The following is a 25749-nucleotide window of genomic DNA, read 5'->3' as shown; positions in this document are numbered from 1 at the left end:
GTTGCTTTTTTCGGCAAAGTAATAAAATAGTTTTAGTGAAACCAATAGAAATGATTCCCCCTGCAGACGTGTGGTAATCCTCAGCTTGTGACCCAAGGCTCTGCAGTTCTGGGTTACTGAGTAAGGGAATTATTTCATATTATGTTAGATGCAAAGGGGATTCCCCAGTGTTCTATGATGGTGACAGAAACATATTAAGAACCACGAATAAAAATAGCAGCATAATTAAAATATAACGTAAAAGTTAAGAAGTTCAAACCTCAGCTTGTTCTATCGTTCATCCCAAGACTTCTTGACAGAAGCGTGTCAAAAATTTTGCTTTTTGAAGAAATCTCATTTTAATGTTTTAAATTAAAGGCAGACCATTTTTGTGGAATTAGCACAACTTTGAAGTAATGAGAATTATGCTACTTTGATTTGCTTTTTCCCTGAAGATTTTTTTTAAAAAAAATCTGACATAACTACATTATGTTAGAGGCACCAGGTCATTCATCCAGTGCCAGGGGCTTGGGGCAGTTGGAAGGGACACAAAGACCCCCATGTGTATCACATTACCTACAGAGTGTCCTATAGAGTGTCTACCATTCTGTGGACTCTGGTCAGGACCCTGGTTCAAGCCCGACTGACAAATTTCACAGAATTTTATTAGTTTCAATATTAGAATATCTTCTTTTTCGCTTCTCTGTTTCACCTACTTCCTATCATCAGTGCCACACACATAACTAACAGGGCAAGAGAGGCGATCCTGATGCTTACCTGGTTCAGGAGGCTTGTCTTGTTTGATGTATCATGATACGCCAATAAGTTCCGCATTCTGCATTTTCCCCCTCTTTTTTTAACTGAGGCATAAAATGCATAAAATGAGGTATATTAATTGGAACATATATTTTAAGGAGTTTTTACTTATGTGTACACTTGTGTAACCACTACACAGATTAAGATATAGAATATTTCCAGGAGGTTTCCTCATGCCCCTTGCTGGTTAATGCCACCATCCTAGAAGTAACCATTTTTCTGACTTCTCTACATACAGAACACTTTCCTTTGCATCTGGCTTTTTTTTTGCTCAGCACCAGGTCTGTGAGATTTATCCAAGTGTTTCATCCATGAGCAGTTCGATTTTTTTTTATTGCCATGCCATATTCCCCTGGATGAATCCACCACATTTTATTTATTTATTCTCCAGTTGATGGATTGTTTCCAGTCTATGACTTTTATGAGTAAACCTACTCTAAACACTCATGTATATATCTTTTGGTGGATGGACATAAGCATTCACTTCTCTTGGGTATATGGCCAAGACTAGCATTGCTAGGGTATAGGTAGGTAAATGTTTAGTTGACTAGTTACTGTTTCCAAAGTGTTTGAAACTTTTAACTGATCCTAGTTCTCACTAACGTTTAGCATTTTCCTTTTTTGATTTTTAATTTAAAAATTATTATAGACTTACAGGAAGTTACAAAAATTGTACAGAGGGGTCCTGCCTACCCTTTAACCAGTTTCCCTTAGTATTTACATGTTACATAACCATAGTACAATATCACAACCAGGAGACTGACGTTGATACGATGTGTGTGTATAGTTCTATATCATCTTATTACCTATGTATATTTGTGTAGCCAGCACCGCAGTTAAGATTCAGAACTATTCCATCGCCACAGAGATCGCCCTCCTGCTATCCCTTTACAGCCACGGCCAACCCTTTTTCCTCCACCATCCCTAATTCTTGACACCCACTAGCCTGTCATCCATCTCTAAAATTTTGTCATTTCAAGAATATAAGATGAATGGAATTATACAGTAGTGACCTTTTGAGACTGCCTTTTTTCACTCAGGATAATGTCCTCAGGATCCATCCAATTTATTGCATGTATCAATGATGGTTACTTTTTATTGTGCAGTAGTGTTCCATGACATGACATGACCTCTGGTTCTCGGGCAGGGGTCCCCAATACCGGGCCGCAGACTGGTACTGGTGAGCGAGTGAAGCTTCATCCGCCACTTCCCATTTCTCCATCACTCACATTACCGCCTAAACCATCCCCCCCCACAATTCGTGGAAAGAGTGTTTTCCACGAAACCAGTCCCTGGTGCCAAAAAGGTTGGGGACAGCTGTTCTAGGGTATTTGTCCAATGGAGGAGAGAAGCTGTAGTTGCACATGATAAATGTAATCTGACTGGATAATTTTCATCAAAAACTCATAGAAGTCATGACAGATAAGCAAAAGATGGTGATGATGATGATGACAGTGACAATCAGAATATGTTCAATTGAAGAAAAATCTGTTACAAACTCCTGCTGAGTTTGTTGCCAATGTCCTCATCAAGAAACGAGTAGGAGTCCAGTTGCCATGTGAGTCCCTTTAATCAATGTTCTTTTTTTTTTTTTTTAGATTTTTAAAAAATTTTATTTTTTTTATTTATTTATTTTTGGCTGCATTGGGTCTTCGTTGCTGCATGCGGACTTTCTCTAGTTGTGGCGAGTGGGGGCTACTCTCTTCGTTGCGGTGCACGGGCTTCTCATTGCGGTGGCTTCTCTTGTTGCAGAGCACGGGCTCCAGGCGCCTGGGCTCAGTAGTTGTGGCTTGCGGGCTTTAGAGTGCAGGCTCAGTAGTTGTGGTGCACGGGCTTAGTTGCTCTGCGGCACGTGGGATCTTCCTGGACCAGGGCTCGAACCCGTGTCTCCTGCATTGGCAGGTGGATTCTTAACCACTGAGCCACCAGGGAAACCCTTAATCAATGTTCTTGACATTTCCTAGAAATAAAGCTAAAGAATAAGAAGTGGAAAGAGATTCTCAATGAGATATCAGGTATGAGGGTGCTCCTTAGCTTACATTAGATTGCTGGCAAGGTTTATTAAGTAAGAACAATGTGGCAATGGCAAATTTATATATTGGTTTGATGAAACCTACTCTGTTACGAAGATGCTTTCGATATTTTATTTCCTTTTATCAATAACCAATAAGGAAGGTGTTATTATTGTTGCAGTTTTAAAATGAGGAAATTGAGGCACAGAGGATTAAATAATTTACCCCAGAAATATAAATAGTAAGTGGTAGTGTTAGATTATACTATAAGTGGTGTCAGCTGGGGCTGTGATTATCTGGAGACTGTATGAGGCTGAAACTACCAAGAGGGCTCACTTATAGGTCTCCCAGTCTGTGCTGGCTTTGCTAGGAGCTCAGCTGGGACTGTCAACCACAGTGTCTCGATTTTCCTCCATATGGCTGCTTCATGGGACTTGAGATCCTAACAGTACGATGGTCAAAGGAAATGTTTCAAGCATGAATGCAGAAGATGCAGATTGCTTAAGGTTCAGCCTTTGAAATTAGACAGCATTACTTCCACTGCATTCCATTGGTGAGAGCTGTCTCAGGGCCAGCCAAGATTCAAAGGAAGGGGATATTGACAGGAGGGGCAAAGAATTTGTGGTTGCCTTTAATCTACCGTAAGTATTGACTAATTCAAACAAGAAAAATGATGTAGGGCAACTGTTGCTTTAATAACTGAGGTCTGTTTTCGGTCCTTGCCTCTGACCTGATATTTGGTATCACTTCATTTTGTCTTAGCTGACAAAGTCTGATATTTAAACATACCGATTTAATTGATCAGTAGAATTTCATGAATAGATTAATATTTCAAAACGTATTATTGTCTAAGGTGAATTTTGGAAAAATCACAACTTCACAATTATCAGCTTAGGTGGTATCAGGTATGGACTTCTCATCAGTCAATCCTCTATTCCCTTTAGGGGTACTAGAGTCCTTGAGGGACCTTGTAATGTTTGAAGCAGGGCCAGTATGTATTGGAACTGATTTTTGAAAAACATAGAACTTAGTCATGCAAATAGTGCTGTTCATATCTAAAACATTATCTTGGAAGCTTCGCAATTATTCCAATAATACTGCCTTATTAAAAAAGAATTTATGGAACTATTACTTTGGAATTGCTTTCAGAGTCTGTAACACTCACTTTGAAAATCCTGGCCAGTTATCTTTTTTTTTTTTAGTGTGACTAATTTTTTAAGTGCTATGAGCTGAACAGACCTAAGTCTGATGAATGTGGCATGGGGGTCAAACTAGGACTGCTGGTTTTGATGCTAAAAAAGATTTAATGGCAAACTAATTAGGATTGATTTTCTTATTGCTTATAAATTGGCTTCTGATAGCAGTTCCAGGAAAAAAAAGTCAAACACATTTTGAGTAGTAGCTTCCTCTTAAATTAGTGTGCCTCTCAGGGAATCCTCTTTGAAAAAGGTAGCACATATTTGGATGTATAAATTCTGGCATATTTATTCAAAAAAGCAGATGAGTTACTTTATCTTCATCTTATATCACTTATAGTCTGATCTCATGTTTTTCTGATGTATGTACCATGTATATAATATTAATATTTTATACATATATAGTGATTTTAACTTTTAAAATATTTTACGAACTTTTAAATCTTCACATGAGGTCATGAACATATTATTTCATGAATATATTGTTCAGTTTAGAAATGAGGAAATCAAGTTACAGAGATTTAAGAGCCTTTTTAAAAAAAGAAACAAAAATAAATAAATAAATAAAAATAAAAAAAGAAACAATAGATGGTAAATGCCAGAACTGCAGTAAAATCAGAGTTTTTTCCTTCATAATGCAGTAATAGTCCTTTTTATGACATGGTATCAGAAACAGTGGAAGAAGACAGCTATTTCGTAAAGGTGTTTGGATCTCAAAGAATAAATTAAGGTAAAATAATATTTTTTCAGAGAAGCATTTAAAAAAGTTTTTGCAGGGCTGATCTGAACCATTAATTTTTCTCATAAGAATCTCAATTGATTCAGTAAATAATTCCATTCCCATCACTTTGGGTTCAATGGATTTTCTCCTTGTTTCTAACTATAGTATCCTAAGCACGATGCTTTTGTGGCACTTTAAAGCGGTGCATTGGATTTTTCTAACACTATACCTAAGATCAATGGTACCCGAACTGCGTGTCAGTCTGCAAACTCACTGCTGTTCAATTAATGCCTGTGGAAAAAGAGATCCATACTCCTGATAGAATCCCAGGAACAACAAGTCCCTTCCTCAGGAGGAGAAATGGCCTGTGACCATGAGTGGGTGGGCTGCCGTACAATCCTTGGGCCTATCCTAAGTATTTCGGCAACTGCCCACAAACCTCTGCATGATTCTCAGCAGAGTGAAGAATACAGTTCATTGTAATAAGCCCTAGGCCAGAAGATGTCCCTATAATCATGGATGTGTAGCTCTTCTCCGAGCATTGTCTGCAATTTCCTGCTTTAATTAAAGGATGAGAGTTTCTGAAGAATGTTAGCCTACAAGGACTGCAATCGGAGAACTTTGTCTCTCTCCAAGTGCCATTTCAGCTTTCTCTCAACCTTACAGGTAATCCAAGACTGAGATCTCAGAATTCTGCTGGGCCTTGCTTTTGCTTCTGGCATGAATGAATAATTTCTGTCTTCCATCCTATCCTCACTGATAGCAGTCTGTCTTCCTGTTCAGTCCAGCAAGGTTGGGCTTTCAGGTGTAGTAAAGGGGGACAAAGTGAAGAAGGTGGTCTTTTTTTCCCCCTATGAAAATGTTCCAAAGGTGGGAAACTTTTGCAAAATTGCTGGTCTTTTTCTTTTTTAAACAGAGCAAAATTCTTATGAGAAATTCTAGTTTCTAGATTATAAATAATAGGGGGAATTTCTCAGGTTGACTGACGGCAGAGACATGTGCAGCCTTCTTCTGTATGACGAAAACAGCAGACAGGTTCCAAAAATGGGAAAAATAGCTGTAGACTGTGCCAGAAAGGGTTCCAAAATTCTATTCTTAAGCCCCTTGAAAGGTCAGAGCTCCAAACTTTGTTGTTCAGTTAAACCAAGACTTGAAGGAGCAAGAATTTCTAAAATAGAATTCGTGACATTGCTCTGTGTAGATCAGAGGGTACGGATCTCCAGAAATGGGAACATATATTTACATGTGGGTACATCTAGGACATGTAGACAAGGTTTCAGAGAGGAAGATTATTAAAATACAACAATTTCTTCTAAGCCTTCAGTGGATCATGTAAAAATTAAATTAGTGGGTGACGTAAGGTATTGTATAAAACCAAATCACAAAGTAAGTCCTATACTCCTGAGATCCAAGTGAATAAGAACTCCTTTCACACATATCCAGGTTCTTTATCAGAATGAAATGTTGTTTTTAAGGGAAATATTTTTGTTTTTTAAGAAGTATGCTGAGAACAGGGTGGAGAAATATGAGAACACTGAGAAATAAGAGTGATAACCCAACGTTCTATGGTTGTATTAACCTTATTTTTTAATTTTATTTTTATTTATTTATTTATTTATTTTTGGCTGTGTTGGGTCTTTGTTTCTGTGCGAGGGCTTTCTCTAGTTGCGGCGAGCGGGGGCCACTCTTCATCGCGGTGTGCGGGCCTCTCACTATCGCGGCCTCTCTTGTTGCGGAGCACAGGCTCCAGACGCTCAGGCTCAGTAGTTGTGGCTCATGGGCCCAGTTGCTCCGCGGCATGTGGGATCTTCCCAGACCAGGGCTCAAACCCGTGTCCCCTGCATTGGCAGGCAGATTCTCAACCACTGCGCCACCAGGGAAGCCCCTTATTTTTTAAATAAATTTTAAAAAGAAAAAAAAAGGAGAGATTAAATTAATGAGGACTGGAATATTTAAGTATGTTAAGTAGGTGGAAGATAGGAGATGAAGAAAAGATAGAAAGAGGTCCTGCTTCTGTCATATACTCCATGATAATTAGCCATCGTTCTAGACTGAGACAGCAGTCCCTCCCAAATGGGAAGCCATGGCCTAGTATTGCAAACATGCCTCTCACCAAGGCTGCTGATAAAAATTGTTAGCATTCAGAGATTAAGAATTCCTTTTTTGTTTTTTTTAGAAGAGCAAGTAACCAGTTGGGCGGGGCTAATTCTCCTAATTTAGTCCTATTACAACATGCCTAAAGAGAGAAAAAAAGATGGGTAGGACCATGGTGTTTGTCCTTAAAGGACTCCTATGGCACTACACTTTATTTCATTTTTTAAAACTAGTTTTAAAATTTAGGCTTTTATACACGGGTTGAAAATTACAGAAACTGATAGGAAAATACCATGAAATACTCTCCAACCAGTGGGGGAGAGGGGCTCTTTTTCTTCCTTTGCTTCATTCTTCCCGTCCTTACTGGGGGAAGGATTTTTTAGCATAACAATACACTGCAGGACTTGCCTGGTAATACCTTAAATGATTGTGACCTTGACATCCACAGTTGGGCAAGAAACCCTTGTTCTAAGTCTGAGGTTCTCACTTCAGGCATATAGGTGGACCAGGCTATGTAGGTGTGGAGAGGCTGTGAGGTATCGATGAGGAAAGCATATCATGCACGCCTGAAGCTCTGTGGTCATGTGGCCCATTGTACAACCCTGAGACTGATGGTATGTAGCTGGCTCAGCTGGGGTGGTCTTTTGCACATTTCCAAGCTAGACTCCATACAGAACTGTTCCAGTCTTATGTGTACATAAGTTCTGTTGTATATAACTTTGACCTTGAAGGGGGCCAGCTGAGCTTCCACAAGTCTGATTTGGTGCTCAGTCCTTTAGGTGTTAGCTTCCAGAACTGCGTACTGTCTTCCTTCTTTGTATTTTCAGTAAGTAAACCTTATATGATTTAGCCAAGGTTGTGTGTCTGTCATCAGTGCAATCCTACTCCTGATGGTGGTCAATATGCTGATTACCCACACATCTGAGTTTCTCTACAAAAGGTAATAAACATTAGCAAGAGAGACGTTGGCTTGTCTTGTTGGTACTCTGCTTTGAAGAACGTGGGGATCCACATTCTCTTCTAGGATAAAGCCAGGAATATATCTCCCCAGCCAGGGTCATACCAGGAAATAGGTCCCCTGGGTTATAAAAATTAAGGGAAATATGGAGTAGAAACCCTGAAAGGAAGTTTGAGTTGTGAAATAGCAGAGGGGCCACAAGGTCAATGGAGAGAGAATTCCAGGTGCCCATCAGAGGCTGACTCTGTGAATTGAATTCATCCTGATGGAAATGGCATTAGAATATTTTGCATCATCCTGAAACCCCTATACGTGTTCATGTCGAGCTATAGATTATTCTTCTAATCACTGAGCCAGTATTTTCTTTGAGATATTGGAGATAAAATTAAATTAGAAAATATTAATCAGTTCTTTGTACTCTATGTGTCTTTTACCTCGTTTAGCAATTTTACTAGAATAAACTTTTTACTTTGTTGATCTTTATTTTCTATTTCATTAATTTCTGCTCATCCAGCATGTGGCTTCATTCTTTATATACGTGCTCTTTGGTGTTTGTTTCCCTTTTCGCATCATGACTTGTCCAGATCTCTGGGGCTCATCCAATCCTCTGGTACAATGCAGTACCCAGCTCTTACTTGCCACTTGCTCTTCAATATGTTAAGGTATCCAGCCTTTTTGCAGAAACACATATTGCTGCCATTTGGAACTGTTCTCAATTAACAGATTCCACAAGACCGGAGTCAGGCTTTTGCTGAGAAGATAGTATTGATCAAAATACATTTTTTTTTTGACAGTGCCTAAAATGTGGAGCCCAAAGACTGTACTTCCACTGTATCTTAGAATATTATTTCATCAGAAGGGATATTTAGGTGGACTTTTGAAGTGTTGGCACTTTTGGCGAGTTTGGAGGATCCCTGCAGAAAAGGCAGGGAGTATTTTCTTCTGATGCTAGTCCTTGAGTGGTTCCCAGGGTGCTGCTTCCTCTCTCATATACATATGTTAAAGTTGCTTCAGTGAAGTGGTGAGCAAATTCTTGATTATTTCCAATTTTCTCATTTTTCTTCAGGTTATTTACTTTACATCACTTTGGTATAAAATTCTCTGTACTATTTTGAGAACATGAAAGATAAACTATTTGTAAATTCCCAGTTCTCCCCAGAGATGGACACCAAAGTCAATTCATTTTCTGTTGTTACTGTGTTCAGTGCACACATGCCATGGGGTTGTGAAAGAATAAGCATATACCGTCCTTAAAAACTCATAATCTGTTGGGAAATAGTTATGTAGATGACATTAGAAGTGTCAAAGAAGATAAACAAATTGCTGGGGAAAAAACTCCATGGATTGTGTGTGTTCGTGTTTGTGTGTGTGTGTGTGTGTGCACATGCACACGTATACACATATATGTACTCTTGTCCTGGGGGTAGGGCTGTTGAAGATGATATGCAAGGGAAGGACTTCGGTTCTTCTGAAGGATGGATGATGTTTCACGAGATGAAGTTGGAGGAAAAAGGCTTTTCAATGGAGAGAACAGGGAGCTAAAGCCAGGAATGGAAGAAGTATGGTTCTAGAGATTGCATTTTGTTTATTCTCATGATGTTGACATAACTGCCTCATTACAGACTGCAACAAAGAGATTAAATATCCTCATAAAACACACATGAGGAAGCTAAGGAAATGGAAGTGGAAATCAGTTCTTCCAATTCATATACTACCTTCCCATCAAATTTCTAAGGAAATAATGTGTGAGCTGTCCCAACAAAAATTTGGAGGAGGTATTAAGCCATATGCAATGCTCTCTAGGACCAACCCTGGTCCAGTGGTAAAGGAAAGAGAGAAGTGAAGTAATACTTATGGAACATCTTTCCATCAGATCTAGATACCTACTGACATACTTCTATTTAACGCTCATAATGATTGGTTTTATAGGCGTCAGGGCTGTGTTTCAAAAGATTAACTTTATGTATATGCTGTTCCCCACAAAAAATCCACCAAGTAAGGATAAATAAACTTCATTTGTTCATTTTAGTTGAGAATTAAAGGATAAAGTGGCTTCCCCTAGGCAAAGAGACAGGGAAGGAATGCTTGGGCCAAGGAAGCCAGTTGGAAGAGACAAAGGGATTGGAGAAGCATGATGAGGTCAGATAGCTAAGGCCGTATCAATGTGCAATTGACACTCATTCATCCATTTATCAATTCATTCATTGCACAAATATTTATTGAGCTCTCGCAATGTGTAAGACACACTGCCCTGTGGACTCAGGTTACAACAGTAACCAGATAGACCAGATTCTTCTTCTCATACAGTTTACATTCTTGTGGGTAGTTGCACACAAATAAAAAGCCAATGAATAAGAAAAGAAAATATTAGATAGTGATGAAAAGTGCTGTACAGAGAAATATAAAAAACTAACCAGTATAGCTAGATGGCTACTTTAGATTGGATTGGATGGTTGGATGATCAAGGAAGATAATGTACATAGGCTGAAGTTTGAATGGCAAAATCAAAACGAAATACCAACCAAAAACACACAAACAAACAACAACAAACATCTAGCTATATGAAAGTCAGGAAAAATAGAATTCTGAGTGCAATGTTCCTGAACTTAGAATCCTACTATAAGCTCAAGGAACTTAGAGAAGCTAGGGTAGTTGGAGCATAGTGGAAAAAGGGAGAATGATATGAACTGAGGCCAGGTGAGTAGGCAGGGGTCAGATCATTTATGGCATTGTGAGAAGTTTGTATTTTATTTTATGGGTAATGGGAAACCATTGAAGAGATTTAAATTAGAAATTATCTTATATAACATTTTAAAAGATTTTTAAAACCTCACTGACTGCTGTGTAGAGAGTGAACCTAGAGGCTCAAGAATGAAATCAAGACCAGCTGGAGATCACTGCATCATATGAGAGATAGTATTGTCTTGGACGTATATGGTTGCCTAAGAGGTTATGAGAAGAGGATGGACTCAGAACTGAATTATTCATGCCAATGAAGACATATGCAAAAATCTATGAGATATGATGGTATAAAGAGTGACGAGCTGCCGATCACTTGGAACACAAGCATTTGTGCAGCAATGCTTCCGGATGCAAAGTGCTTCTTTTTACTCCCCAACTTTTAAAAGACACTGATAGCCTTTGAAGTTTCTGAAAAAGCCTCATAAAATTGAAAATTTTCTTTGATGTTATCAATGTGCAAATAATGATTGAAAACCAGGCACTGCCTTCATAGATAGAGCAGTTTCATCTAGATCCATGCTGAAGGGACATTGTGTAACAGCCGTTTCTCCGTGATGTGCCACAAAATATTAGAAGAAATGTAAGCAACTATGAGTATTTATGGACTGCATAATGTCACTTGACAAAGTCATGGCTTCAGTTTTCCTCTGCTGCTCTCCCAAAGCCACAGAGCATTTGGATAATTGCAAGACACATTCAGCAAGGAAGTAAATCAATGGAAATCTAAACCTCGTTGTATTTTCTTTTCTTTGAAATCTTTTATTTTAAGCTAATGTAAGCTTGATATAAATCAAGACAGCTCTTATAATAACAACATACATTTTCCTTAATCACCATCAGTTAACAATAATGTTTGACTTTAAAACCCGAAGAAGATAGTAACTTCATTTTACTTGTGTACAGTAGGATTTGATGTCATCTCACAAACTTTTGTAGTGAAATAATACCTAATTCAGACTTACATAATTTTTATGAAGACACTTTTTGATGCCTAATTCATATTTGATCCTCTCAGTAAGTTTCTGTCAATACTTTACACCCTAGGGTGAGCTGGTAAGAAGAATTTCCCCCACTACAATTAGCTTGAAGTCAGGGCACTTAGAGGATAGGAACTTTAATTAGAATTAGGGAAGCAATAATTTGGGTGACTTTAAGGAAGACTTTCTGAGTGGATAACCACGGACATCAAGTAGGTACTGGGTACATCCTAGGGAAATCTTGGAGAGCAAGACCAAAAGACAAGAGGTTGGCATCACCTAGATGGTAAAGGTGCAGCAAATTAGAGGCAAGAAGTTGTAGTATGAATAATGTGGGTGGTTGAGTCAGAGCTATCTCAATTACTGTTGTAAGGTTTTGGGGAATGTTATATGCAAGAGAGTTTCATAATTAGTAAAGAATTAATATAAATGTTAGGTATTTTTATTTTTGAGAAGATACTAGGAAGAAAATGATTGCACAGATGGCTCACTAGAATTTGAGAGCTACTATTCCAGTGAAAGGACAAACAATATCACCCAGTCCAATACAGAGTAGGAGAACCTCCAACATCCACACAGACTCAGGGACACCGCTGGACCACAGTATTAGAGGGTGGCATACAGTAAAAAAGCAAGAAATATAAATGGGCCTGGATTCTGGAGGAATTCTTGTTAGCTTAAGTTTAGCTCTCTGTACATTTTATCATCAGAGTAGCAAGTTCTCAAAGCCCGGGGTGGAACAGTAGACATAGGGTTAAGGTAAGTTACAAAACTCACCAAAATTTAGTCTTGGTGCATTAATCTAAAAGTTGATGTATATCTAACAGTCATTTCCTACTTTTCCCCTACTAACAGACTCTGATTTTCTTCATAAATTGGATAGATAGATTATTCTGGGAAACTGATCACATCCAGACTCAAGGAATGACTCCTGCTTGCTAGTCTAAATCAGTTATGGCAATTCCATCCCCCTTGCCAATAAGTCGTTTAGAAATGTCAAGTGACCCAATTCTATTTAAAAAAATGGAAAGCTAATGCCAGAGGGATTTGAAGCTGATGGTACACTGGCAGTAACCATAGCAACAACAAAAAACAAATCTAGCCCCTGGCTAAATTGACTTAAATTTCCAAGCATAAATATTATTTACCTCAGTATATATTTTAGATACTCTATGTCTGAAAATCATGAAATTATGAAACACATAAAAATAGAGAAAAAAGCCCACTGTGAAGAGACAAAACAGTGAACAAATCTAGACTCAGAGATAATCCAGATATTGAAATCAGACAGGGATTTTAAAATAAGTCTGATTAATATGTTAGATGCTTCAATATGGAAAAAGTAAAAACATGCGATAGCAGGTTGAGAATTTTAACAAAGAGATGGAAGGTATAAGAAAGAGTCAAATGAAAATGCTAGAAATAAAAAATACAAAGATGAATAATGCCTTCAGTAGGCTTATGAGTAGTTTCCATACAGCTGAGACAAGAATTAGTAAACTTGAAGAAATTGCTCAAACTGAAATTCAAAGAAAAAAAGTGAAATGAATATAAGCATACCTCAGAGATATTGCAGTTTGGTTCCAGACCACTGCAATACAGCAAATATTGCAATAAGTGTGCCACACAAATTTTTTGATTTCTCAGTGCATATAAAAGTTATGTTTATGCTATGCTGTAGTCTATTATGTGTGCAATAGCATTATGTCTAAAAAACAACATACATACCTTAATTAAAAATACTTTATTGCTAAAATTGCTAACCATCATCTGACAATGCAGGATTGCCACAAACTGCAATAAAACAAGGTATGCCTGTAAAAACAGAGCACCCAAGAGCTTGGGATAATATCAAACAGTCTAACATAGGTATAACTGGACTCTCCAAAGGGGAAAATTGAGAGAATGTGGTGTGATAATATATGAAGATATAATGTTGATAATTTTCTAAGAATTACGAAAGATATCAAACCACAGATCTAAGAATATTAGAGAACCACACTGAGGATGAATATAGAAAAAATCACTCAGACACATCATATTCAAACATCTAGTAACCAAATATAAAGAGACAATCTTGAAAATATCCAGAAAATTTAAAAACACAGAGAGACACCTTATATTCAGAGGAACAAAGGAAACATTATAATTACAGCAGACTTCCTTCAGAAACTCTGCAAGCCAGAAGACAATGAATCAACATCTTTAAAATACTGGGGGAAAAAAACCCAACAACAACCACCAAAAACCTGTCAACCCAAAATCTATACCCAGCAAGATTGTCTTCAGCGTTGGTCATGATGTCACCATGCCTGCATAGACAGATTTTAAAATCTTTCCTGACTGCTCCAGTCAATCCTGACCACACCCTTCTCTGAATTTCTATAGCTCTGATCTTTGAATCACATGTTAGGTGTTTGATTCTTTCCTATAGTGTCTGTTCTTTAGGAATCGCATGTCTGGAAGTCTCCAGAAAGTTGATAGTTTTCAGAAGGAGAGAAAATTCTGCTGCACTTTCCTGTCCCTAGCTCAGTGCTGGGCTCATGGTAGGAAGGTGACACATTTAAATCAAGCTTCTTCGTTGGTTGCTTTTGACTAGAAGATGGCATATTTTTTTTCTCATGTAATAGGGGCAAGGAGTCTATCTGATAGGCAAAATAGAAAAAGAGAGGACAGATAAGGCAGTTACTTTTTCTATGCCAATGTTGCTCTTTATTTTCTTATAAGCAGAGTCTCTCCCTGCTCTAAGCACTCCCTACCTCACTTCTCTCCCTCTACCCCCAAAAGATATGCTTTGTCTGGTGAAGTACATTGTTTGGAGACAGAAGAGCAGGAACCATCTCACTGGACCCACCCTCATCAACATCGATAATTCGAGAACTGCTTTCTTTGGAGCAAGGGGATAAGGAAGGTCGGCCACAGAAGGCTTTGTTTTGTTGAGTGGAGTATTGAAGTTGAAGATGCCTGTGAGAATAGACAGGGATTAAAGGGGGGCTGCAGGGGAGACATGAGGGTTCTCTAGTGGGAGAAGAACTTTTGCAGAGAAGATATTAGAGATCCAAGGAGGAGAATTTGAAAGTTTTGCTGAGGTGTGTTAACTCTGTATCCCCTGACGTTGCCAACACTTTAGAAGTTGGATTTATTAGGAGAGGAGGGAAGAGGATAATACTGCAAATGCTGACTCTGGCCTCACAGAGGGTGCTGGGTAGGGTCAGTGGCAACCACAGGAAGTCTACCCTTCATGGATTAATTAAGTAACATTGCCATGGTGAAAAGAACAGCTGCAATTCTGAGTTTTGTCAAGATCTGCCTGGACGCTGCAGATAAACAACACTTCAAAAAATCATTTAATTTTTAAAGTGGGCAGGTGGAAACTTTATTGTTGCTTCCCAATGGGAATTATATTTTGAGCCTGGGAGTAGATAAGCATGCTAAATTTTGCTTATCAAAATGGAAACTATGGACAGACCTTAAATGATTACCTTAGTAGTCAAAGAGGCCTATGCAAATACAGATAATCTCTAAATACAATGTACTTTAAATATAAACAACAAACTTATAATGGTACTGAGAGACCACAGCGGCAACTAGACATATTTTAACAAGCCTGTGCCTCCTTTTCCACACATCTTCCTTTAATGGGCATTCTCCTTTCACAGGAAGTACCTGCCTGCACGCACTAGGTCTGCTTCTCTCTAGGTGTGAGTCCTTTACTCCTGGCTGGCAAAGCTAGCCAATAAGCAGATGCTGTATGTTAGCTTTGATCTCCATTAACTAAATGAGGCTGAAATTGTGCTCATTATGAAAAGATTCTCAAATCCACATCCAGAGCTACTCCTGACAAGATGCAGCCAGCCCACCCGGCAGGACCCTGCTATAGCACAAAGAGAGGCTCCTGCCCAGACACTGCTACTGAATACATAACTAGCTGAGTCAATAGCTGATTTAGAAGGTATTTTCTAGATTTTCTTGTACAATGTGAAGATGGGTCTGGGTGTAGTTACCTGAGGCTATTTCTGAGAAAGTGTACAGAAACTGTGGTAGATTGTTTCCAAAGGCGGCCTCACAATTCCTCCCATCCAGCATGCAATTTTATAAGTGACTTTGTCCTTTCCCATCAAGAGATGGAGTTTATTTCCTTTCCCTTAAATCTGCCTGGCTTCAAAGGCTCATTTTGAATAACAGAATGTGGTAGAAATGACATTCTAGAATTTCCAGGCCTAAGCCTTAAGAGACCTTGCAGCTTTTGCTTTTGCCCTCTCAGAGCCCAGAGCAACAATTTAAACAAGTCTGACTACCTTCCTGAAGTGGGTGGCCATGTCGAAAAAGGCCTTGAATGATGCGGGATTACAAAGAAAGAGAAACTCAGCCTTTCCCTGGCCATTCCAGCCACCCCGGTGGCAATCCCACTGGGAGAAGTGGATGTGAATCCATCGTGGGTTCTCCAGCCCATCTAAGCTCCTCCAGCTGACATCTTGTGAGGTGCAGCCTTTCTCCCACTGCAGAATCATCAGCAAATAAATGCTTTTTATTATTTTCAGCCACATTTTTTGGGAGCAATTTGTAGCAATAAATAACCAATACCTAAGTAAACTAGCAGTGTAATAGTAATAAATATCAATGATGGTGATGACAGCAGTTAACATTTATATAATACCTCATATGTGCCAGCACTCTTCTAAATACTCTGCTTAAATTACTAATTTAATTTAAATGGCCCTATGAGGTAGGTATGATAACTGCTGTTCATTTTAAGAGATGAGAAACTTGAGACCCAGAAAGTTTACAAAGTCCAAAGTCACAATGTAAGTGGTAGACGTGGGACTACATGAACACCTCTTAGGTGCTAGGTACTGTCTCAGGTCCTTTCCACATATCATCTCTTAATTCTCGTACAACCTGACTCATGACGTAAATATTAGTTCCTCTATTTTATAGATGAGTAAACTAAGACTTGGAATCTGGTTAATGCGAGAGACAGCTTTTAAACCCAATGTAGCTGACTCCAGTGCCCAGTCTCTTTTCACTCTATCATGTGGAGTACCATCCACAAACATTCAGTTGGTTGTTCGAAATCATCTACAGGATGTCTTCCTGAAAACCTTTATGAATGTTGGATGTGTAACAAGGTAAGGATGTCCCCTCTCCTCACTCTTATGCAATATTGTATTATAGGCCTTTGCAGTGGGCAAGAAAAATAAATGAAAGTCACACTAAAGGAATAACTAAAACTGTCCCCATTTACAGACAATGTGACTTCCTGTATATAAAAACAGGAATGAGAAAGGAATAACTAAAACTGTCGGCATTTACAGACAATGTGACTTCCTGTATATAAAAAACTCCCACCAATAGAATAAGTGAATCTAACAACGTTGCAGGATTCAAGGTCACTATGCAAAAATCAATCATATTTTCATACACTATGAATAAATAATTAGAAATTGAAATAAAAAGTATCAGTTGTAGTAGCACCAAAACCATGAAATACTTAGGTATAAATCTAACAAAAATATGCAAGATCTGTATGCGGAAACTAAAAGACACTGATGAAAGAAATCAAGGACTTGAATAAGAGATATATCATGTTCATGGATTGGAAGACTCAATATTGTTAAGATATTAATTCTCTCCAAATTGATCTATAGATTTAATTGCAAGTCCAACCAAAATTCCACCAGGATTTTTTTTTTTTTAAATTATTTATTTATTTATTTATTTATTTATTTATGGCTGTGTTGGGTCTTCGTTTCTGTGCGAGGGCTTTCTCTAGTTGCGGCAAGTGAGGGCCACTCTTCATCGCAGTGCGCGGGCCTCTCATTATCGCGGCCTCTCTTGTTGCGGAGCACAGGCTCCAGACGCGCAGGCTCAGTAATTGTGGCTCACGGGCCTAGTTGCTCCGCGGCATGTGGGATCTTCCCAGACCAGGGCTCGAACCTGTGTCCCCTCCATTGGCAGGCAGATTCTCAACCACTGTGCCACCAGGGAAGCCCAGGATTTTTTTATCTTAATCTTTTATTGGGGTGAAATTCGCAAAACAAAATTAACCATCTTAAAGTGAACAATTCAGTGGCATTTAGTACATTCACAATGCTGTGCAATCACCTCTATCTCGTTTTCATCATCCCCAAAGGAGACCCTGTACCTGCTAAACAGTCACTCCCCTTCCCTACCTTCTCCTCAGCCCCTGACAACCACCAGCCTGCTCTGTCTCTGTGGGTTTGCCTATTCTGAACATTCATATAGGTGGAATCATACAATATATGGCCCTTTGTGTCTGATTTCTTTCACTTAGCAAGTTTTTGAGGTTCATCCACACTATAGCAAGTAAAAGAGCTTCATTCCTTTTATGGCTGAATAATATTCCATCGTATAGATGAACCACAATTTGTTTATCAGTTTGTCAGTTGATGGGCATTTGGACTGTTCCCACCTCTTGGCTATTGTGAACAGTGCTGCAATGAACATGCATGTCTGTGGGCTTGTTTGAATCCCTGTTTTCAGTTGTTTGGGGTCAGATGAGTTTTGTAGTCTCTCAACACACCTTCCCTGGGTTTTCTATCTCACTTCACACTTTACTTCTCTTTGTCCTTCTGTTTAACAGATCTAGCCCCAAGGCACTGAGAAGCTGATTCATACATTTCTTTTTCTTTCTTTTTTTTTTTTTGAAGATTTTTTTGATGTGGACCATTTTTAAAGTCTTTATTGAATTTGTTACAATATTGCTTCTGTTTTATGTGTTAGCTTTTTGGCTGCAAGGCATGTGGGATCCTAGCTCCCAGACCAGGCATCGAACCTGCACCCCCTGCATTGGAAGGTGAAGTCTTAACTGGTGGACTGCAATGGAAGTCCCTGATGCATACATTTTTTAACCTGAGCAGGGGCTGCATTCACTGTGTGAAAATTTTTCAGAGTTCTGGGTGCAGGTACTGTGGCGGTAATTTTTCCTTATAAGCATCTGGACCAATCAGGGTTATTGACTATAAATACCAGAAGCAAACTCTAACCAAGCAGAATTAATTCAATGAGGTAATCCTGTAGCTCACAGAATTCACAGGGATCTGGACAATCAGACTTGAGTATATGCAGGAACTGTGGGGAATATGCAGGAACTGTGGGGTGGTGGGTACAGTGGACATCCTAGGACACCCCCCGGCCACACCCTAGGAAGAGCTGTGTCAGCAGGCTGTCCTGGGTGTCCAGACTTTGAACAGAATCCACAGGCATCATTAAGGTGGGATACACACTGTTTTAGCTCCCAGCAGACACACACAAACATATACAGAAACACACATGCAAACACAGATGCGCACAGACACAGAAAAATATACTCACACACCTCTCTTATGCCCAGGGGCAGAGCTCTTCATTTAAGCCTAAATTATAACAATTTGAAAAGTCTAGAGAATTCCCTAGCGGTCCAGTGGTTGGGACTCCGTGCTTCCACTGCAGGGGGCACACGTTCGATTCCTGGTCAAGGAACTAAGATCATGCATGCCATGGGGTGCGGCAAAAAAAAAAAAAAAAATCTAGCTGAAGACTTGATAATATCTCCTGTCCCAGGTCCTGCAAAGGCTGGATAAGATCCCTTCACGCAGAACTACCTTCCTTCCCCTTTTCTGAGGAGACAGACCTTGTCTCCTTGTCTGAAGAAAACAGGATACCTTCTTGAATAAGATGAAATGGTACTGCTCAAACTATCAATTTTCACAGACCGCTGTTGTTCCTTCCTAATTCACTGTTGCTTCCTTCTGGAGGCTATGAGAGGAATTTTTTTTCCCTTTTTTTTCCAGTTCATATATTTTTGTTTGTTTTTATATGTATGTATGTATATATGTGTGTGTGTATTTATTGAGATATAATTGACATATAACATTGTGTTTGTTTAAGGTGTGCAATTTAAGGTTTGATACATTTATATATTGCAATATGATTACCACCCTAGCATTAGCTAACACCTCTATCATGTTACATAATTATCATTTCTTTTTTGTGGTGAGAATAATTAAGATCTAGTCTCTTAGCAACTATTAAGTTTATCATACAGCATTTTCTTTTTAACTGTTTATTTTGGAGTATAATGGATTAACAATGCTGTGATAGCTTCAGGTGCACAGCAAAGCGACTCAGCCATACATATACATGTATTCATTCTCCCCCAAACTCTCCTATCATACAGTATGGTTGCTTATAATCACTATGCTGTGCATTAGCTCTCCAGAACTTATTTGTCCACTAGTTGTAAGTCTGTACCTTTAAACAACATCTCTCCAGTTCCCCCACCCCATAGTCCCTGATAACTACCATTCTACTCTCTGCTTTACAAGTTAGGCTTTTTTAGATTTCACATATAAGTAATATCATACAGCATTTGTCTTTCTCTGTCTGACTTACCTTACCTAGCACAATGCCCTCAAGGTCCAGCCATGTTGTAGCAAATGGCAAGATTTCTTTCTTTTGAATGGCTGAATAATATTGTTTTGTGTGTGTGTGTTTATATACATATATGTGTATATGTATACACACACGCATATACATAATCTCACATCTTCTTTATCCATTCATCCACTGACAGACACTTAGGTTGTTTCTATATCTTGGCTATTGTGAATAATGCTGCAATCCAGCAGAATTTGTGTTTGAGTGTGTGTGTGTGTGTGTAAAAATCAACAAACTGATTCTAAAATCTATACAGAAAGGCAAAGAAGTAGAATACCCAAAATAATTTGGAAAAAGAACAACAGAGTCAAAAGACTCTCACTACTCTATTTTGAGACTTACTAAAAAGCTACAGTAATCAAAGTATTGTGGGGTTGACTAAAGGATATACATACAAATCAACAAAATAGAGTCCAGAAAATGACCTATATATGGTCAATAGATTTTAAACAAAGGCAATTTGAAGGTGATAGTTGGCTGACGCTCCACAAAAGAGTACAGTTGACCCTTGAGCAACATGGTTTTGAACTGTGCAGGTTCACTTATACATGAATTTTTTTCAAGAGTAAATACTACAGTCACGGGGAGGAAGAGGAGGGTGGGATGACTTGGGAGATTAGGTTTGACATAAATACACTACAATGTGTAAAACAGATAGGTAGTGGGGATCTGCAGTATAGCACAGCGAGCTCAGCTGGGTGCTCTGTGATGACCTAGATGGGTGGGATGGGTGGGGGGATGGAAGGGAGGTCCAAGAGGGAGGGGATATATGTATACATACAGCTGATTCACTTCATTGTACAGCAGAAACTAACACCACATTGTAAAGCAATTATACTCCAATAAAAAAAAAAGAGTAAATACTATGGTACTACAGGATCCATAGCTGCTTGTATCTGTGGATGTGGAATCAAGGACACAGAGGGCCAACTGTAAAGTTACATGTGGATTTTCGACTGTAGGGTAGGGCATCCCTACCCCCGAATTGTTCAAGACTCAACTGTATCCAAACAGTTAACAAACACATGGAAGATGCTCATTCTTATTAGTCATCAGGGAAGTGAAACTTATGAAAAATATGTATGTGTATAACTGAATTACTTTGTTGTACACCTGAAACTAACACCACATTATAAATCAACTATACTCTAATATAAAATAAAAATTAAATTAAAAAAAACACAAAAAGCAAAAAACCAAAAACAAAATAGGATAGCACTACTCAACCTTCCAAAGGGTTAGAATTAAAGACTGAAAATTACAATTGTCAGTGATGGAGTAACTGGAGCTCTTAGATACCCCTGCTGGGAGAATAAACTGATACAATCATTTTGAAGAACTATTTGACTGTTTCTACTAAAGCTGAACATTTGCATACCCCATGACACAGCCATTCCACTTCTAGAAATATCCCAAGAGAAATGCATGCCTCAGTGCCCTAAAATACATGTTCAGGAATGTTCATAGCACTATTATTTCCCATAGTGGAAAAAGCCCCAAATGGCCGTTAATAGAATGGATGAATGAATAAATTAGAATATTCATACATGGAATCCTGCATAGCAATGAAAAAGAACAAACCACTGCTATATACTATGGCATGGATGAATTTCACAAAAGTAATGTTGTTGAAAGAAGCCAGATATAAAAGAATATATACCATATGACTCTATTTACATAAGGTTCAAAACAGGAAAATCTGTATTTGAAATCAGATAGTTGATTACATCTGAGAGAAGAGATGGGGCATGGGGCACAAGCAGAGACTTCTGAAATGCTGGTAATATTTCATTTCTTAACCTGAGTAGGGGCTGCCTTCACTTTGTGAAAATGCTTCAGCTTGTATGATTTTGATTTGAGCACTTTTCTCCGTGTAAGTCTTTCTTTAATAAGAAATTTATTTTAAAAATATATATACATATTTGGTTTTGCCTTTTTTTGATCTTAAAATGGAATCAGACTGAACATATTCTTATATGATTTGCTTTTTCATTTAACGTTCTTATTTTGCATTTATATGTTTATATATTTATTTCATATGTTGATACATGCAACTAGAGTTTAGTTCGATTATAACTATGTTTTAGAAAAATCATTCTTGCTGTTGTGTAGAGGATGGATTTGAGGAGGAAAAACCAGTGGCAGGGAGACAAGTCAGGAGATGATTGCCAAACTTTTGGAGAAATTAGGGTGGCCAGATCAAAGGCAGTGGAAATAACCATGACAATAGGGCCTGAAATTTAAGAACTGATCTTGTGGCATTCCCATAAGATCTGGTAACTAATTGCATATTGGAAGTAGCAGAAAGTACGAGGTCTAATGTAACTTCCAAGTTTCTTTTTACATGGACCATAGGCTGGTATTCCAATATACCAGGGTTTTCCAACCCTGGCTACACATTAGAATCACTTAGAGGACTTTTAAAAAAAATAATAGTGTGCTTTCCCCTTCAATAAAGATCAATTAAATTGGAATATCTAAGGGGAGGGACCATGCTTTGGTACATTTTCAAGAAACCAGGTGATTTCATTTGTGGCTATGGTTGAGAACTGTTGCACTAGACTTTAAATTTCTTGTGGGAACATCTAATTTGTCATTGAATCCTGAGAACCTGGCAAATGTTTGGCATTCAGTATATGTTTAACACAGTTCATAGATAAATTAAGGAATATAGGAAAGAGGACCAGGTTCTGCTGAATTTGAGATGCTGTGATACACCCATGAGATGCTGTGTAATGGATTCATAGGGCTCTATGGCTCTAACTACAGAGACAACTTGGGGCTGGAATGTAAACTTAGGAAACATGACAATATGACTGGTGGTTTAAGACAAAGGTGTAGATATAAACATGGCTCAGGAGGGCTGTGTAGACTGAGAAACAAGAAGAAGAGAAATCTAGGGGAATAGATGAATGAATAATCCAGTCCTTGAATTCATGGCCCATAACCTTGGTGCAGGAATTGCATTGTTTATACTTCTTCCTCTTCTACCATCCCTCCGAGGACTGGGACCCCACTTGGTACAATGTCTTTCCTGCCTGGCTGTCAGTGTTTTGACTTGAAATGCACCTCAAAGTCCCAGTGGCTGCCCCACTGGCCACGATTGCATCTAGTTTCAATTCCCTGGCTTTCTAAGTCTTTGGTATTTTGCTGCCATTACTTCCTTTGCTGAGTCATATTTTGCAACATGATTATTACAGCTGAGAGATTTTTGATGCCTATAGAGTTCTCTACAATTTTTAAAAAATATGCATATATCTTCTTTTTTTAAAGATTTTTTTTTTGATGTGGACCATTTTGAAAGTCTTTATTGAATTTATTATAATATTGCTTCTGTTTTATGTTTTGGTGTTTTGGCCGCAAGCCTTGTGGGATCTTAGCTTCCTGACCAGGGATCTAACCACCCCCTGCGTTGGAAGGCTAAGTCTTAACCACTGAACCACCAAGGAAGTCCCCAAAATATGCATATATCTTCTTTTTGGTAAACATTTGGTAAATAAAAACCTTATTGAGATTGACATATATACACTACTGTGACTATGTATAAAATAGATAACTAATGAGAACCTGCTGTAGAGCACAGGGAACTCTACTCAGTGCTCTGTGGTGACCTAAAGGGGAAGGAAATCCAAAAAAGAGGGGATATATGTATGTGTACAGCTGATTCACTTTGCTGTATAGCAGAAACTAACACAACATTGTAAAGCAACTATACTCCAATAAAAATTTTTTTAAAAACCTTGTTTAGATAATTTTAACCTTGTGATCATCCTTAAAACCAGTAAATATGTGTTTTTTACTATCTTAGAGAATGAAAGCATAAAAACATCCCACTTATACATAATAATATGACCCATTTCAAATGTGTTCACTAGTATATTTTTCATCATAAATATTCTCTATTTACAATCTGGAATAATCACCACTAGTCGGGTGCAAACAGCTTCCTCTTTGTGTCATTAAAAAAAACAGTGCATGAAAATGTTTTCAAATTTAAATTTTGCAAGGTTTAATTTTAATTTTATGCAAAGGGATCAGACATAGCAAATTCTTATATATAAATTTATCTGATTATGGCAGAAAATATTTCTAGACAACAATTCATCTTACTAATATGTTATCAAGAAACTCCACGCATTAGCTAATTGCCATTTTTGTTTTGGTGATCATTGCATTTAAAATAATACCTTACTTTTGTTGAATGCTTGAAAATTTGCCAAAGAAATATTTTGAATTTAATAACTTGTTGAGAACTTGCTACGTTGAGTGATGTGCTTGATGCTGAGAAAGTTGAGATAAGCAGTTCATGTTTTTAAGAAGAGGATGCTGTATCAGTCAGGGTTCCATTAGAGAAGCGGAATCAATAGGACACATTTTTATCTATCAGTATCTATATCTATCTACTTCTATATCTATATCCATATTTCTCTCTATATGGTAGTGGATATATTCTAGAGATTTGACCTTATGCAATCGTGGAAGCTAAATAGTCTGTGGGAGATTATTTCTTCTGTATCCGAAGCTTCATTCTGGAGGCGGCAGTGCAGGCATTTGAGAGGGGCAGATGGATGTGAAGTGGGGCAGCAAGGAATGAATGACCTGTAACCCACAAGGATGGACTGGACTTCTTGTCAGTGTCTCCCTGCCTTTAAGCCTTGATGGTGGAGTGTCTTTTGGTGAAGCTGGGGCTCTATATCATGAAGTTTAACAAGCTCCTGGCCTAGGACTCAGAGAAGCTGAAGAAGCAGCCAGCACGACCGTGAGCGCTGCGGGCGCTGAGGCCCGGCTGGTGTCCCAACCCCTCCAGGGGGCTCTGCAGAAAAGCAACACTGAGTGTGAGATGCAGCACTGCGTCATGTTCTGCACCGAGCCTCCGAACAGATGGCTGCTGCTTCACTTCCACCTTCCACATCCTTCCTAATGCCTCCTGCAGCCCAGACTAACCCAGTACTCTGCAGGGAAGGGAATTCTGGGAAATGTAGTTGCATTCTAGCTAAGTTGATGCAGTGCAGCTACATGTGCGTGTCCATTCCTTAGTAATGAGACACTGACAGCGACCCTGGGAAGAAGTGAAGAAAAATATACCCATTTTACTGATGAGGAAGGGCATCGAGACTCTGAGAAGTCATGCACTGCCAAGGCCTACGTAATGAGAGAAGGGTGGAGCCGAGGTCAGAGCACACGTCTCCTGATTCCCGACCCTGTGCTCTTCCAGCGCTCCCGCTGTCTTTAGACTGCCTCCATGCCAAGTGTATATTGCTCCCCAGTCGTATGTATGTAGATTTGATGTCTGATTTTTTTCTGATCTCCCACAGATGAAATTCATATTGAAATCATCACCCTTTGCTCCAGTAAATCCAGGAGGACTAGATAATGAATTGTCCTTTATGAGAGGAACACTAACAAAACGTTGAAAGAACTGATTTAAATTTTAAAACAATTGATTTTGCTTTCCTCAATTCTCTTTTTCTCCTCTCTCAGATTTTCTTCTCTGATAATTGCAGGGAGACCTATTTCCGGAGTGATTTGTAATACCTGAGTGGACTGCTTTCTGGATGGAATGCTGGGACTCGGTCTCCCCAGGGCTGACTCATTTCATTGCAGCTGGATAACAATGTGCTATTACTTCCAAAGGTCAGTCTCCAACTTCTCTAAAGATTACATTGTGGGTAGAAGCAAGAAAGGAGGTGTTGAGAGTAATGGGTGTATTTAACAAATTAATCCTCAGTAATTGAGAGCTAAAGCTGTACAGATGGTCTAATAAGAATTCATTTTCATTGTTGAAAAATGGTAACATCCAGGGCATAAGTTCTTA

At 38.6% G+C, this 25749-nt stretch overlaps 1 long non-coding RNA gene across 1 annotated transcript in view; it reads left to right on the top strand.

Annotated features, from left to right (window-relative positions):
- The window catches only part of LOC132376397 (uncharacterized), a 339237-nt gene extending 313713 nt beyond the window's left edge, over positions 1-25524 (top strand). The window contains exon 3 of the long non-coding RNA XR_009506286.1: positions 25439-25524. This is a non-coding gene — a long non-coding RNA (uncharacterized LOC132376397). The remainder of the gene's footprint in view (positions 1-25438) is intronic.
- Positions 25525-25749: the final 225 nt, after the last annotated feature.

This window comes from Balaenoptera ricei, chromosome 12, assembly GCF_028023285.1.
Source record: "Balaenoptera ricei isolate mBalRic1 chromosome 12, mBalRic1.hap2, whole genome shotgun sequence".
Taxonomy (NCBI): Eukaryota; Metazoa; Chordata; class Mammalia; order Artiodactyla; family Balaenopteridae; genus Balaenoptera; species Balaenoptera ricei.
Note: the sequence above shows the minus strand (reverse complement) of the source record. Positions and strands in the feature narration are given on the sequence as shown.